This window comes from Antechinus flavipes, chromosome 6 (assembly GCF_016432865.1).
Source record: "Antechinus flavipes isolate AdamAnt ecotype Samford, QLD, Australia chromosome 6, AdamAnt_v2, whole genome shotgun sequence".
NCBI lineage: Eukaryota > Metazoa > Chordata > Mammalia > Dasyuromorphia > Dasyuridae > Antechinus > Antechinus flavipes.
The window spans coordinates 122,079,316-122,093,369 of NC_067403.1; positions in this window are offsets into that span (position 1 = coordinate 122,079,316).

Consider the following 14,054-nt stretch of genomic DNA (forward strand, 5'->3'; position numbering starts at 1 on the left):
TGTCATGCAGCGGCTGCTTAGCCCCGGGAAAGGGGGGCGGGGACGGCGAAGAAAGAAAAATTGGCTGAGAGAGGGAGCAAGGAGGAAGGCGCCGGCGCAATCCAGCTTCCGGCTGCTGGGACTGCTGGGGCGGGTGGAGGAAGTGGAGCTCGAGCCTGGAAGGGATGGAAGTCAAAGGTGGATTGGGCGCGCACGCTGCGGCGCGCTGGAGGTTGAGCCCTCGGGGCCCCAGCGTGGCTGAGTTTTTTCCCCGGACTGCTTTCCCCGCCCCGTGTCCCTTCGCCTTAGTCCCGTGGGTCGCCCCTGCGCGTGTCTCCTGGGGGGCGTCACAGAGCAGGTGCTAAATGCTAAAGTCAATGCAACCGCTGGGGAGGAAAGAGTCCCGTGCCGGGCGTTGCGGGATCAAATTCAAGAATGATTGTCAAGTTCAAGGGCGCGCGGGTGCTGTCTCTGTGGGGGATGGGAAAAAGTCCCAGGATCCAGAGTTGGGGCTATCGCTGCCTCTTGTAACCGAGTGGCCTTGACTTTATTCCAACCTCTTAACTATGAAAGGGGTTAGAGCACGTGAATCGGGTCTCCGTCGACCTGTTTGCTTTCAACTCCGAAAAGAGGACCACACATCTGACTGCTGATACGGGTTCTATACATTCGTCCCTTTTCTGTTTTATTTCGAGTTGTTTGTTTTTTGTTTTCTGAAAACATTGCTTAGGGTTTTTTTTAAATGATATTCCCTGTCTTCCATTCCTTTCTGCTTATGCTCCTTTCAGATGGCTTCATCTACTCTATATCTTTTATGTTTATATCCAATATTTAAAATATTTAATATATTTTATTTTTATATTTTATGTTTTTTAATAGCAAATCCAAGAAGTTTTAGCCTGTGCAGTAACTAAACTGTGTTGGCAAATGGGCTAAACCAAATTGAGAGTAACCAGCTAGCCTCAAACCCCTTGATAAATTAAATGGGTCTCTACCTCAAGCCTGTGAAGATCTCTCCCAGCAGAATGGGTGCATGGGAATAATATGTTCCAGTAGCCATGAAGGAACTGAAGCAAGTGCTAGGGAGCACTTAGCAGTTAGTTAAACATCAGAGACATCAAGATCATCCCCACTGCCACTGACTTTTGTCTTGCTTTTGGACTTTGATGACTCTTAGAAGAGACTATGAGGCTGACTATTTTGTGAAACTCTGCTTCACTTAAAATCAAATTACATATGAGTTTTGAATCACTCTAATGATGTCTTTGGTCGTATGTGAAAAATGAAGGAGAAACAATGATGTTTTCCCCATTACAAAAAAAGCTAATTGAATACAGGGGTTGTGTATGTGTAGTTGTTTTTTTCTTCAGTTTCTCCTAACCTTGGCCTTCGTCTATTTATCTTTTACTTAGTTGTTTACATCTTATTTGCCAAGGACACTCCCCAATCTCCCCATGGGGCCATGAACAGATGTATGTGATTAGAACTATGTGACTGAAACTGTCTGTTATATGTATGTGTAGTATATTTATATATACATATACACATGCATATTATATATACACATATAAACATTTCCTATATGTCATATCTTTAAAGTTTACAAAGTACTTTTTTATATATCAGCTCAATATGATTCTCTTAACCCAGTGAATAATTTTTATTTTTATCCCCATTTTACCAATGAAGAAAATGAGACTGACTTGACATACATTAACTTTGAACTCAAGTCTTCCTGGCTCCATGGCCACCACTCCATTCACAATGCTACCTAATCATATAAGTCAATCATTAAGCTTTTATTAAGTTCCTACTACAGACAAGACACTGTGCTAAGCACTAGGATACACAGAAAGATGAAATGCAATCCCTGTTCTCAAGTAGCTCACAATCTTAATGGGAGAGCAATGTGCAAATAATTTTGTGTGAAAATATAATGGGATAAATGAAAATAGACTTAGTCACTTAGTGACTTAGTGAAAGGCTTCTTGCAGAAAGCAGGGAGGAGGAAGGATGGTGAGCCAGACACTGAACTCACTGAGAAAGAAAGGAAAGTGTCCTAGAGATCAGTAGATAACAGCTACCAGAATTTTTTGGAGTAATAAAAATACAGTTTGAATGAATCTCAGATGAGAAGTTTGTGAATAAGAAACTTCATAACCCCTTCTGTTCCGCCCCCCCCCCCCAAAAAAAAAAAAAAGTTTGTGAATGATGGTGGTAGAGGGAGAGATTGGAAATGAAAGTCAAGGAGTATTCCTCTAACATCTAACATGGCCAGTGAATGGTGGGCTATGATTGAAAGTTTTAGGTATTAAAAAGAGTAGCCTAGAGAGCTTTTATCTGGAGGCTTCAGTGAGGTCAAGAAGGGGAGTGAGAAGAAAAAAAAAAGATTTAAGATGAAAGCTAGTTTATTACCTGTGGAACAAACATTCCAGAGAACACTTCAGAGAATTCTATTTTTACCTAGCTACAGAGAGTTTTCCTTCTCTCGAGTTCCTGTGCCATTTGACAAGCCTAGTCCCTATCCCCTATGTCAGTGGTTTTCAAAATATGCAGACTCTATGGAAGTAAAAACTATTTCCCTAATGGTATTTCAATTTCTCATTTAATATTGACAGATATACAAGTGGGATGCTGACAAATGTTTAATAACCTGTTCTTGGAGAGAAAATTTACTCATATTTTAAAGATTTAATCTGTAATTTTAATTTTCTCCATTACTTTCTTAAGTCTAAACAATCAGCAAAACAATAGATGAAGCCCTGATTTGTAGCATTTGATTTTTGAGATATAAATGTTAAGAGTGAAAATTTCCAAGTTCCAATTTGCTCCAAAATGGCTCTAGAACCCCTGGATTTAACCCACAGGAAACAAAGTTTTTGAGAACAGGAGGAGTCCTCAGTATTTTTTAGAGTATAAAGGGATCCTGAGACCAAAAAGTATAAGAACTTTGGTTTATGTTTTGTGAATGAATATAATTTTTAAAAGATATTTCCTCCAGTTTTATGTAAAAACAATTTTTGACACTTTTTTTGTTTTGGGTTCCAAATTCTATTCCTTCTTCCTCTCCCTCTTCCTGAGACAATAAGCAATCTGATATAGATTATGTATTTGAAATCATCTACAACATTTCCATATTAGTCATTTTGTACTAGAAGATTTGAACAAATGGGATGATCAGCTGTGAATGACTTTGCTATTCCCAGAAATTCAATAATCCAAGACTACTCTAAAGAACAGATTGTGTCTAAATACAGAATGAAGCAAACTTTTTTTAAACTTTTTTTTTTTGAGGGGGAGAAATCTATTTTCTTTTGCAACAATGATTTTTATGGAAATGTTTGTATCAAACTTCTGATATGCCTTCTCAACGTGGATTGTGGAGGGGGGGGGAAGGGAAGGAGAAAATCAGGAACTCAAAAATTTTAAAAACAATTGTTAAAAACAAATTGTAAAAATAAAAAATTTAAAAATATGAACAAAAACCAAAAAAAAAAGTAAAAAAATGGTATGCTTAAGTTGGATTCAGTTAATATTAGTTCTTTTTCTGAATGCAGATAGCATTTTTTGTGTGTGTGATTTCTTTGGGATTGTCTTGGATCATTGTATTGCTTTGAATAGCTAAATCATTCACAATTCTTCATTATATAATATTGTTGTTACTGTGTACGGTATTTTCCTGGTTCTGTATGGAAGTCTCCAGGTTTTTCTGAAATCATCCTGTTTGTCATTTCTATATATATATGTATATATATATATATATATATATATATATATATATATATATATATATATATATGTATATATTCACACATGTCCATACAATTATTTTGCTGTACAAAAAGAATTGGACTTTGAAATAGTGTACAATTAACCTGTGAAGGAAATCAAAAATGCAGGCAGACAAAAATAGAGGGATTGGGAATTCTATGTAGTGGGTTATATTCATTTCCCAGAGTTCTTTCGCTGGGTGTAGCTGGTTCAATTCATTACTGCTCTGTTAGAACTGATTTGGTTCACCTCATTGTTGAAGAGGGCCATGTCCATCAGAATTGATCATCATATAGTATTGTTGTTGAAGTATATAATCTCCTGGTCCTGCTCATTTCACTCAACATCAGTTTATGTAAGTCTCTCCAGGCCTTTCTGAAATCAGTGTCCTTAAAAGCAATTCAGCATCAAATACCAGTGAAGATTATATCATAGTGATGATACTGGAAAAGTTTTGATTATGATCCATGCCACAAATTCTATTGCTCTCCAAGGACCAGTTTAGCCTAAGGAAAAAAAATCACTAAAAGAAGGGCCAGTCGGTGATGACTTTTTAGCAGATAGCATTCAAGAAACAAAGAAAAATAGTAAATAGCACTCAGTCCTCTGCAGGCCCCTTTGCTTTTGCATGAAAGGCTGGCAGAAAAGAATGCAAAGGGTATTAATAATCACATAGATTATATACTATCTTTATAAACATTAACTTAACTGTGCCTGAATGGATATATTATCGGAAAAACTGAACTAATAATAACCTTGACAGTCTCACTTTAAAAAATGAAACTAGAAGACAAAGAGAGTTGCAGTTATTTAGGATTGCTCACAGGTTGGAGAGAGCTGATAGAGTTGGTCTTTATGGTTCATTCAAAGATAACAAGACATATGATTTTATGGAATGTTTAGTTGTTTTTTGTTGGCAGTGCTCAAGATTAACATTTGCAAAAAGGCAATTGGTAATTGAATGGCCATTAACTAGGAGCCTGCATAAAGTTTAATGATATAGTCTGCACTTGAACTGTGGAGCATGCACAGTTTTTCTGTAGTTGGAAAGATTTGCTAACCACATGGTGAATAAAAGTCTCTTTGATTAGCTGAATATTAGAACTGGGGAGCTTTTCTTCTCTTAGTTTGACTTCTTCCTGCTGGTGAATGTTCTGTGGAAAGAAGAGAGATGATGCTGTGGGGGAGAGAAGCTTCCCTACCTGACATTAGCATGTGTCATAAATATAGATACCTGTCTTGGCTGTCTTGGCTCTTTCATTCTGAGTGAAAGAGGAGATGACCAGAAGTCAGGGTTATGCTACATTTTTACATCCATTCAGCCTAGTGTAGATTCCGTGAGCAGAGAGGAATGACCTTTAGAATTTTGGTCATAAGTAGTTGAGACAGGGATTTCTCATTTGGACATTATTAACGTTATTTAGGGAAAAAAAATGTTTTTAAGTCTGAGCCTATTCTTCCCAGAGACTAAAGTGTCAGGATTGATCTTTACAAGCGTGTGACCCCAGGGTACTAGAAGAAGGTATATTGAAATTTTGGTCTTTGTTTAAAAAAAAAAGTTAATTTATTAAGTGTAATTAGACTCCTACTTGCCAGTAGTTAGCAATGAAAGAAACTTTCAGTATAGAATTTCAAGATGACACCACAACTCCAGTGTGGAAATATAAGCACACTAATGTATTGCTAGTAGAATTGTGAATTAGTCTATTCTGGAGAACAATTTGAAACTATGCCCCAAAGGTTATAAAACTCTGCATACTCTATAACTCATTAATATCACTACTAGGTCTGTAGTAGTAGCCCCAAAAAGATCAAAGAAAAAAGAAAGGACCAAATATATTAAAATATTTATAGCAGCTCTTTTTGTGGTGGCAAATTGAAAACTGAGAGGATGCCCATCAGTTGGGAAATTGTTGAATAATTGTGATGGAATAGGATAGTTTTCAAAAATCTAGGAAGACTTAAATGAATTGATCAAAGCTAAGTGAGCAGAAAAAGGAAAACACTATACATAATAACAGAAATATAACAATAAACAACTAGCAAGTGGTAGTGGAGAGTACTGGTTAGCTACTCTGATCAATATAATGATCCAAGAAAATCTCACAGGACCCGTGATATAAAATGCTATTTGCCTCCAGAGAGATGAAATGTATAATGAAACATTTTTTCACTTTATTACTTTTTTTGCAACATGGCTAATAGGGAAATGTTTTCATGATTTTACATGCATAATGAGTATCATATTACTTGTCTTCTCAACAGGTGGAGAAGGGAGGGAGAAGATTTGAAATTCAAAATTTTTAAATAGCATATTAAAAAAAAAAGGGGGATACTCCAACTCTGCAGAAGGAAATGTAGCTATCCTTGCTCTAAAGCTGTGATGTCAGAGCACTTACACAAAAAAAATTATCTGCCAACTTTCTGAGACAATGACTTTATTGCCAAGGTGGAAAATAGTATAAGATAGTAAAAAAAAATCTGCTGAGAAACTGTTTAGGAGCAATAAAAAGGAAAAGGTCAGTAGACTATAATGAAGTCTCATGATGGACCTGGAGTCAAGGAGATCCAAGTTCAAATCCTATCTCATATACTTGTTAGTGTGACTCTGGATAAGTTATTTATTTGTTTGTTTGCTTGTTTATTATTTATTTTGTTGAGGCAATTGGAGTTAAGTGACTTGTTCAGGGTCACACACTAGGAAATGTTAAGTGTCTGAAGTCACATTTGAACTCAGGTGGTGCTGACTTCAGGGCTAGTGCTCTATTTCCTGCGCCACCTAGCTACCCCTTCTGGACAAGTTATTTGTCTGCCTTTACTTTCTTCATTTGTAAAATAGAGAGATATAATACCAATCTCACAGGCTTATAATTATGCTAATCAAATGATAAAATATTTGTAAAACACTTTACAAATTGTGAAGTACTAAATTATATTATTATATAATATATATGCTAATATATAGAATAACATATAAATTATGTTTTTATTTTCATTTTTAAACACTTATTTTTACCCTTTTTCTTTTCAACAGCCATTTCTAGCAGAATTGTCTACCACTACCACTCAATAAAATTTCTCTTGTAATGGGGAAAGTAGGTAAGCAAAATCAACTAATTGTACCTGATGGTGAACAATGTATTTTTCACCCAATCTTCTCCAACTCGCCAAAAAATAAGAGATCCAATCTTTTCTATGGCAAGATTGGTTATTACAGTAGTATTCTTTTTGTTTACAACATCATACTCATTAATTGTGTATATTCTTTTCTTCTTTCTGTTTATTTCATGATAACATTAATTAGTACCTCCTCTCAGGCTATTTCTCTCAGTTCTCATCTACACTAATAGCTTAGATCTCTAGAGCCAACTACTACTGTGTTCAGAGTTCTGGCATGTAACATTATTGTATATGAGCCCCCATTAGTGTGCTTCCCATCAGTGTCAATCATACATTCTTCAATTACATTAGAAAAAAATTTATATAGCAAATAACCATAATAATTGTTGGCATCATAAACATTCCTTCCCCCTCCCTCAGTTGGGTGTGTACTCTTTTTGCATATACAAGAACCTTGCAGAGTAGGCATAAATTTGAAGTACAATGTTAGTAAGATATGCATAGAGAACATAGATAACAAAGAGGTATCTTGTTACTTTTATTCCTGGAAGTAATTTTCACCTTTTGTGGAGTTCTCATAAAGTTGATTTCAGGGTATAATGTCAGTATTGCTGAATGAATTGATGTATGCTGGGCTAGGCCACTTTTCTGATGCTTCTAGCACTCTTCCTACCTTCTACTCTCTCCAGATGTGATAATTACAATAATGTTGCCTGAACATATCCATCTCAACATTACTGCTTAATTGCTTCCCAATTGTTGTCCCAATCTCTTGTGGACACTGTTGCAAGCTTAGTCCACTGGTGGGATCTCTGGTGGAACCTCAGGATTTCCAGAACATACATGGTTACCATGGTTACTAGGATGGAATTAGAGAGAGACACATTCTCTCCTTCCATCAAGCATCATCTCCCTTTCATCTTGGCTAGGGCTCTACCATTAGATTGCCACAATCCAAACTGGCTTTTGTTTTATAATAGGCCCAGAAGTGTGTCAAATTCTTGTGCCACGTGTCTTTATACAATGATTAGGGCACTGTAATATTCTCAAATTGATTAAGTATTCAATCACACCAGTTTATATTTTCCATTGATATATTGAGCTTTCTGGTCCCTCTTCAATAATATTAATAGGAGTAATGGTAGAAAGCCCCACCCTTTTATAAATTTAATGTTTCTGAAATATTCTGAAATATTAATCAATTAGTCATAGACAATAATCAAGTACTTACCCGAGTTCTATGGTAAATGCTGAGGATTCAAAGGAAAAAGTCAAAACATGTAATTCATATGCCACCATTTCTTTAGCATTCTCCCCCAAAGAGGCACATTGTAGGTTTTCAGAGTTTTTCTACCATAAGGAATGCTGTTAGAAATATTTTTTGTATAATATAGGGCCGTTATGTTTTTAAACTCCTTGAGATATATGCTAAATTTTGGGGTCTCTGGGTCAGAGATTCCATATTTTTTCCAGAATACTTGTATCAATTAATTTATTAGGATGCCTGTCCCTCTAGCATTCACTATTTCTGTCTTTTTATCATTTACTATTTCTGGTTTTTGCTAAGTATAAGATAAGACCTCATGGCTATTTTAATTTACATTTTTTCTTATTAATAATTTAGAGCAATCTTTCATATGACTTTTGATTGCAAAACTTTAGATACTATTTGTTCATATCCTTTGTCACTCAGTCTTATATTTGGTGTTAATTCCCAATATATTTAAATCTCACCTTTTTTAGAGATACAAAGATTTTGTTTTTCTACTGAATTTTCCTTCTTATCTAAATTGTAATATTTTGTTCATGATAAACCTTTTTGGTTTTTTGCAATCAAAATATCTTTTGGGGCAGCTAGGTGGTGAAGTGGATGGAGCACCAGCCCTGAAATCAGTAAGACCTGAGTTCAGATGTGACCTCAGAGACCTAATACTGCCTGGCTGTGTGACCCTGGGCAAGTCACTTAACCCCAAATACATCAGCAAAAATATATAGATAGATAGATATTACTTTTTTATGATCAACACAGGAGATAACGGACTTATAAAATAACATCATTAATTGCTTATATCTAAATAATTAAATGTTAATTTAAAACCAATCCTATAAAATAAACATTATTTTAAAATATACTAAATTATGATAAACATCATTATAAAAATTTCATTTTTGAAAAGAAATATATAACTAATAAATCATATTATATTGAGATAAAATCTTATTGAATAAATTTAAATATTATATTTCACTGGAAATGACTGGTTACTGATGCAGTTGTCATTTCTGAATCAACCATGAGTGATCAGATATTAACTTTTTAGACAAAATATAAAAATCAGTTCTAAAACAGAAAAAAAATGAACATGAGAAGATATGGCATATACAATTTGGGCAACTCCAGCATGATCTTAAGGAAGCTAATGGTTCTAAGAAAAAATGGGAAATGGCCAATAAAAATACAGATCTTTCACCATTTACAGATACAGATACAGATAATCACCATTTACAATGGCAATTTAACTGATGAAAATCAATTTCTATAACAAAAAATCCAAAAGAGTCTTAGCTAAGGAACACTTGATCTTTTTTCCAAGCAGGGAGATACAGTAGCCAAGAATAACATTGGTTCAGAATATTGAAAAAATTGTATGGAGGAAGATGTTGGAAGATTGTAATATGTTATAGCTGGTCAATCCATGTGGGAATGTACATATATCAGATACATATTATTGTATATTATTGTAGCTAGTTGAAGAAAAATCAGGAGTGACAATGATAAGGAAAGATTAAGAATAAAAAAGTATATTAAATTTAACAAAGTGAAAGCATATCAATTTAAATATGTATTAATCTAATGATATTGTACTTAAGTTAGTAAAGAAAAAAAAACCCAAGGAACATATGTGTTATGTACATATGTCTGTATATATATGTGTGTATGTGTGTTATGTATATATGTCTGTATATATATATATATATATAAAATTGAATAATAAAAACAAATTCACTTTAAAAAATCATCTTCTATACTATAACATATTTAACATGTATAAAACTGCCTTCCATCTAGGGGAGGGAGTGGAGGGAGAGAAGGGAAAAATCAGAACAGAAGTGAGTGCAAGGGATAATATTGTAAAAACTACCCATGCATATATACTGTCAATAAAAAAAAAGATTAAAAAATCATCTTCTTTGGAATACAAAGTTTTGCAAGGGTGAATGTTGAAAACTATCTATGCATATGTTTTAAAAATAAAAAAAAAATAAAAATCATCCTTTATTTTATATTGTAGTTTCTCTGCATGATCTTTATGTTCCTTTTCCCTTAATACTGTAATAAAATGTATCCTTTCTTAGAATAAGGGATTGATGAGAAATTGTAAGCATGGCATTAAATATTTGAATGTGAAAAGAGGTATAAATAGGGGATTTAATCCGATAGCATTTTTGAAATATGTTTTATGATTGTACGTATATAACCTATTTAAAATTCTTACTTTTTTAAGGAACAGAGATGGGGAGGGAAGAAGGGAGAAAATGTGGAACTCAAAAATTTTTAAAAGATGAATGTTAAAAAATTGTCTTTACATTTAATTGGAAAAAATGAAATGCTATTTTAAAAGAAAGGCAAAAAAACCTCTTACATGTTTTAAGACTATGTTTCCTGGGCTATGTCTTCTACAATCATTTTATTTATATATATGTGTGTGTGTGTGTGTGTGTGTGTGTGTGTGTGTGTGTGTGTGTGTGTTTGTGTGTGGTTTTTTTTTTAAATAACTTTTTATTGACAGAACCCATGCCAGGGTAATTTTTTACAGCATTATTACAGCACTCACTTCTGTTCCGATTTTTCCCCTCCCTCCCTTCATCCCCTCCCCAAGATGGCAAGCAGTCCTTTAGATGTTAAATAGGTTACAATATATCCTAGATATAATATATGTGTGCAGAACTGAACAGTTCTCTTGTTGCACAGGGAGAATTGGATTCAGAAGATATAAATAACCCAGGAAGAAAAACAAAAGTGCAATCAGTTTATATTCATTTCCCAGTGTTCTTTCTTTGGGTGTAGCTGCTTCTGTCCATCCTTGATCAATTGAAACTGAATTAGCTCTCTTTATTGAAGAGATCCACTTCCATCAGAATACATCCTCAAACAGTATCGTTGTTGAGGGTGTATAATGATCTCCTGGTCCTGCTCATTTCACTCAGCATCAGTTCATGTAAGTCTCGCCAGGCCTTTCTGAAATCATCCTGTTGGTCATTTCTTACAGAACAATAATATTCCATAACGTTCATATACCACAATTTATTCAACCATTCTCCAATTGATGGGCATCCATTCATTTTCCAGCTTCTAGCCACTACAAACAGGGCTGCCACAAACATTTTGGCACATACAGGTCCCTTTCTCTTCTTTAGTATCTCTTTGGGGTATAAGCCCAGTAATAACACTGCTGGATCAAAGGGTATGCACAGTTTGATAACTTTTTGAGCATAGTTTCAAATTGCTCTCCAGAATGACTGGATGTATTCACAATTCCACCAACAATGTATCAGTGTCCCTGTTTTCCCACATCCCCTCCAACATTCTGCATTATCTTTCCCTGTCATTCTAGCCAATCTGACAGGTGTGTAGTGGTATCTCAGAGTTGTCTTAATTTGCAATTCTCTGATTAATAATGATTTGGAGCATATTTTCATATGTCTATAAATAGTTTTAATTTATTCATCTGAGAATTGTCTGTTCATATCTTTTGACCATTTATCAATTGGAGAATGGCTTGATTTCTTATAAATTAGAGTCAATTCTCTATATATTTTGGAAATGAGGCCTTTATCAGACCTTTTGACTGTAAAAATATTTTCCCAGTTTATTGTTTCCCTTCTAATCTTATCTGCATTTGTTTTGTTTGTTCAAAAACTTTTCAATTTGATATAATCAAAATTTTCTATTTTGTGGTCACTAGTGACTTCTAGTTCTTCTTTGGTCATAAATTCCTTCGTCTTCCACAGGTCTGAGAGGTAAACTATCCTGTGCTCTTCCAATTTATTTGTAATCTCATTCTTTATGCCTAGGTCATGAACCCATTTTGACCTTATCTTGGTGTGTACGGTGTTAAGTGTGGGTCAATGCCTAGTTTCTGCCATACTAATTTCCAATTTTCCCAGCAATTTTTGTCAAATAATGCGTTCTTATCCCAAAAACTGGGGTCTTTGGATTTGTCAAACACTAGATTATTAAAGTTATTGACTGTTTTGTCCTTTGAACCTAACCTATTCCATTGATCAACTAGTCTATTTATTAGCCAATACCAGATGGTTTTAGTAACTGCCGCTTTATAATATAATTTTAGATCTGATACAGCTAGGCCACCTTCATTTGATAAAATCATTTTATAACTCCATTTAGGACTTAGTATTTATTTGACTAGGAGGAGGTAATAAATTTGTACTTTTAAATATTGAAATCCCTAATTTTAATTAAGCAAGTATTAGTTGAATTCTTAATCTATTTGTTTTATTTCAAACTTTAACATTATGCCCAACTTTTTATTTCTTGTTGCTTTCCTAAAATAAAATCTCTCTCTTTTCCTTTCCCTTTCTTTCCATTGTTTTCTATTTGTATTAGAATTATTATTGATAGTTCTTATTTATGTTGATTTATGTATCAGTAATATAGTACTTGTAATCCCGGGTGAGATTTGCTGATCTTTGAGTTTGAGGGATGGATCTGAGTTTGAGTGGGCTTTCCCAGTTGGTATCCACACTAAATTATGCATTAACCTGGTAAGTCCTAGAAAAGGAGTAGGCCAAATTGCATGAGGAGGAGTTAACCCAATTTGGTCAGAAATGTGGAGCATGTTAAAGCTCCTCTCCTGAGTAGGATAGGGCCAGTGAGTAGCCTCTGCATATCTAGTCTGAGCTAGATAGGGAGACCCATATCTTTAAAAAAATATATTATTTATACAATGCTTTGAAGTTTTAAAAGCATTTCCTAACACATTCCTGAGTTTTTGTAAACCTTTAAGCATTCTATAAATATGAATTCCCAATTAACACTCCCCCCCCAAATTTACTGAAATTCACAAAAGATAAATGTTTGCCCATGGTCACATGGCTTATAAATATTAGAGTTGAGACTCAACCCCACATTTTTTAACCCTGATTAGAATATTTGGAATATTAAGAGTTAGAAATGTTCCTTGGAAATGTTTGCTATACTTCAAACCTGAAGCAATAATTCCATCTACAGAATAACCAGAACTGGTCTTCCAGCCTCCATTTCAACATTACCAATAATGAGAAACTTTTTATCAAGGTAGTCTACTCCAATTTTGGTTCACAGTAATCAATAAGAAAACTTTCTTATTTTGAATTAAATTGAAATCTGTCTAATTTTAACTTTCATAAAATGGTCATAGCTATGGTCTTGAGCTATGTGGAATTAATCTAATATTTCTAGAAAAAGAAGTAATCAACAGTATACATTATAATGGCTATGGAATCAGAAGACGGGGGTCAAAATCCCACCTTGGTTACTCACTAGCTGGATAATCTTAAGACAAGTAATTTAACTTTCCTAGACTCCAGTTTCATTGGTGAGACAATCAAATTGATTCCCATTCCATTTTGTAATTGATTCTATTCTGTTATCACCACCATGTGATTGAATTTTGTATTGTTTCTTTGTCTTTGAGAGGTTCAGAAATTCAGGTTTCTGTTCAGCAGTCCTACAAATCACCTTAATTCAAAGAAATATATTATCACCACACAGCTTATTGCCCATGCACAATTAAAGGAGACCTCTTATCTTACTAATAAGCCTTGCATGCCCACTTATATTTAAGGGAGATCTGTTATATCAGTAATAAGCCTTGCAAGATGCAGGTGGGCCATAGGAAATCTGTTAGTTCTGCAACATTAGTTTTTCTTCAAGAAATCTGACCTATCATTGCTGGGACACTGACTAATCATGCAGGGGAAAACCAACAATGAACATAATAACAAGATGGAAGGAATAGTTGTTGCTAGCCTTGGATTCCAAACTTCCATCTAATCATATTATTTTCCATCATCTATGACACTTGAGACTTTGTAACCAAACATATCGCTTCCTAGTCTTCTTTAAAACTTGCCAAAACTTTAGGAAGGGTAGTAAGATCCACCTCAGGGTTTTTTTGGCT